Source organism: Herpailurus yagouaroundi, unplaced genomic scaffold (assembly GCF_014898765.1).
Source record: "Herpailurus yagouaroundi ecotype Mexico unplaced genomic scaffold, PumYag 197, whole genome shotgun sequence".
Lineage (NCBI taxonomy): Eukaryota > Metazoa > Chordata > Mammalia > Carnivora > Felidae > Herpailurus > Herpailurus yagouaroundi.
Window position 1 is genome coordinate 10,937,695 of NW_024412428.1, and position 4,023 is coordinate 10,941,717.

Consider the following 4,023-nt stretch of genomic DNA (forward strand, 5'->3'; position numbering starts at 1 on the left):
TTTGTTGTAAAAGAATTATTCTGTTTGGGGTACCTGGGTGGCTCAGTCAGTTAAGCATCCAACTCTTGATTTTGGCTCAGGTTGTGATCTCATGGTTCATGAGTTCGAGCCCCATGTTGGGTTCTGCACGGACACTGCTTGGGATTGTCTATCTCCCTCTCTCTACCTCTCTCTCTCTCTCTGCTGTTCCTTCTCTTTCTCTCCCCCAACCTCCCCCAAACAAACATTAAAAAACATTATCCTTACAAAGGATATATTTAAGTTATGAAAAAGCACTGGAAATAGTGGCGATGGTTGTATAATGTTGTGAATGTACTTAATGCTGCTCAATTGTGCATTAAAATGGCAAATTTCATGTTATATACATTTCACCACAATAAAAGCAAATTTTTAGAAAAGGGTCACTCTGGCTGCCATGTGCAAAATAGACTATAGAAGGGCAGGAACAGAAAGACCAGCTAGAAGGCTGTTATAATAGTACAGTCAATAGGTAATGAAGGCTGGGACTGGGGGTAGTGGCAACAGAGGTGATTACAAGTTAGTATGTTCTGGAAATATTTCAGAGGTAGAGCTAACAGGACTTGATGACATGTGAAATGTAAGAGACTCCAAAATTTGGTCTGAACCAATGGAAGAATAGAATTTCCATTTACGGAGATGAGGAAGTGTATGTTTGAAAGGTGGAAATCACGATTTAATTTTCAGGTATGTTAACAATGAGATACCTAATTATACAACTAAGACCAGATGGTGAGCAAATGGGTGGATATGCAAGTCTGGTGTTGAGAAGTCTGTACTAAAGACATATAGATGGTCTTTAAAACTACTGAAGAAAAAAAAAAAAACCAGAATACTCACTTATCTCCCTTGTAAGAATCAGAAGGTAAAGGCAATGAATTTGAAACTCTAGTTGTGTGTTACATCATGTGGGAAAGTTAACATACCAATACCCAGGCACCATAAGTGGGAAGTATGCTCGAATTCCAGGAGTGTTTAGAAGTTGGAATCTGGGGGTGGCTGGGTGGCTCAGTTGGTTAAGTGTCTGACTTCAGCTCAGGTCATGATCTCACAGTTTAGGAGTTTGAGCCCCACATTGGGCTCTGTGCTGACAGCTTAGAGCCTGGAGCCAGCTTTGGATTCTGTGTCGCCCTCTCCCTCTTTGCCCCTCCCCTGCTCATGCTCTGCCCACCCACTCCCCCCTCTCAAAAAAAAAAAAAAAAAAAAAAGTTGAAATCTGTTGCCAAGATTGAAACTCTGCCTTAGTGATTCTGAAATCACCCAGGGGCACCTGGGTGGCTCAGGTGGTTAAGGGTCAACTCTATTTTGGCTCAGGTCATGATCTCCTGGCTCTTGAGATTGAGCCCCACATCAGGTTCTGCTCTGATGATGCAGAGCGTGCTTGGGATTCTCCCTCTGCCCCTCCCCCAGTCACGCATGCTTGAGCACTCTAAATAAATACATTAACTTTAATCTAAAAAAAAAAAAAAAAGAATCACCAGGGGGTGCTTGTCAAAAATAAAGACTCCCTCAGTCAAATCCAGAGCAGGGACTACCAAATAAGCAATTATTAAGAACTATCCCATATTTGAAAGACATTAGAATAAATTATACAGCAAAGTGTTCTTTAATGTTTTTATTTATTTTTGAGAGAAAGAGCATAAGCAGGGAGGGGCAGAGAGAGAGAGGGAGACACAGAATCCTAAGCAGGCTCCAGGCTCTGAGCTGTCAGCACAGAGCCTGACATGGGGCTCAAACTCACAAACCATGAGATCATGACCTGAGCCGAAGTCAGACACTCAACTGACTGAGCCACCCAGGTGCCCCAAGTGTTCTTTCTTTCTTCTAAAGCACACTACCCATTGTTTTTCAATATACACAATTTGTGTAGTGATTCGACCCCAAATCTGTCATCGATTTGTGACTTTGTATTTGAGGTCACAGGAAGGGACTGGCTAGAATTCACTGAAGTCCACTTACAGATCAGTTTCTTAGCAGATGCTTCCTTCTGTGACCATCTCTTCCAGCCCAGACACTGATTTTAACAGCAATCTCTTGCTCTAACATTGTACACTAATTCAGGTTCCAAGAACTTTCACCTCCTGCCACCAACTTCTGGAAGTTCCTGAGCAATGATGTTGAGAAAACTCCCCCTTGCTCCTCTCTACTATTTCCAACCCTTTTCTCCTCATTTCTATTTCAAAAAGTCCAGAGACTTGGAAATTTATGCCACCCAGCTGTATTAGCAGTCCTTCCCCAACCCAATCACCATCACCGCAGGAGTGGTTGTGAACCTTGGCTGTACAATAGAATCATTAAGGAAACTTGTTAAAGATTCAAAGGCACAGGCCCCACCCCAGACTCCTTAAATCAAACCCTGAAGGGAGGGCTCTGCCTTAGTATAAATTTATAAAGGTCTTCCTATGATTTTAAGTGACAGCTGTGGTTGATATCTGCTGATCAAAAACCCTCCTGTTCACACCCCCTAAAACTATAGGTAATTGCTCACTACCTTCTTCACCCCAACTTCTGATACTGTTCTCAGGGACTCCCAACATCCTCATGCATGACCCACAGAAAATTTTGTCCCATCAGTTTTAGCATTTTTACCTTCAGGGGTCTTCACCCCTCTACTCCACCTTGACCACCCAATTTCACAGCTATACTAAAACCCTATCAGCAGCACTAAGTCTACCAGCTTCAGGATCTCACCTTTCAGCACCCCACTCAGGAATCCTTCCAGTTCCCTTTTACTCTAGCCCCTACCTGATCTCATAGTTCTTTTCCCATCGTGAATAATAATCTGTAGAACTCACTACTTTTCCCAGTACCCATCCCCTAGCTGCTCTCTGCTGAACAAGTTTCAATTTCAGGGACTATAATCACTCCCTTGCTGACATTCTCAAATATCTTACACCTATCTCACTCAAATAGTTACAACTATGGTCTACACTTTCCACACCTGCACCAGATTTGTTTACACGTGACATTTCTAGAACACAACTGCAAGCAAACCTAGTTCAAATAGCACCAAGTCTCCAAATGAGCTCCCAAAGCTATCAGAAAATCCTACAATTACCCTTGCCTGATAATGTCAAATTCCTAGTACTTTCTTCTACCTTGCTTTTTCCTCATCGGCTTCCCATGCCTTTCCCTTCCTATCCCGCCTCAGCTGAAGACTGTGCTTCATAATGCATTGAGTAAATAACACAAATCACAGGGTCTCATCTTCACCCCAAATCCATAAGCCTGTCTTTAGCCCCATGTTCTAGGTGCTCCAACCTTTCCAATAGAATATTGAAACAGAATAGAGAACCCAGAAATGGACCCACAAACGTATGGCCAACTAATCTTTGACAAAGCAGGAAAGAACATCCAATGGAATAATGACAATCTCTTCAGCAAATGATGCTGGGAAAACTGGACAGTGACATGCAGAAAAATGAACCTGGACCATTCTTATACCATATCCAAAAATAAACTCAAAATGGATGAAAGACCTAAATGTAAGACAGGAAGCTGTCAAAATCCTAGAGGAGAAAGCAGGCAAAAACTTCTTTGACCTCGGCTGCAGCAACTTCTTACTCAACACAACTTTGGAGGCAAGGGAAACAAAAGCAAAAATGAACACTTGGGACCTCACCAAAATAAAAAGCTTCTGCACAGAGAAGAAAACAATCAGCAAAACTAAAAGGCAACAGATGGAATGGGAGAAGATATTTGCAAATGACATATCAGATAAAGGGATAGTATCCAAAAATCTATGAAGAACTTATCAAACTCAACACCCAAAAAAACAAATAATACAGTGAAGAAATGGGCAAAAGACATGAATAGGCACTTCTCCAAAGAAGACATTCAGATGGCTGACAGACACATGAAAAAATGCTCAACATCACTCATCATCAGGGAAATAAAAATCAAAACCACAATGAGATACCACCTTACACCTGTCAGAATGGCTAACATTAATGACTCAGGCAACAACAGATGTTGACGAGGGGCAACAACAGATGTTGACGAGGG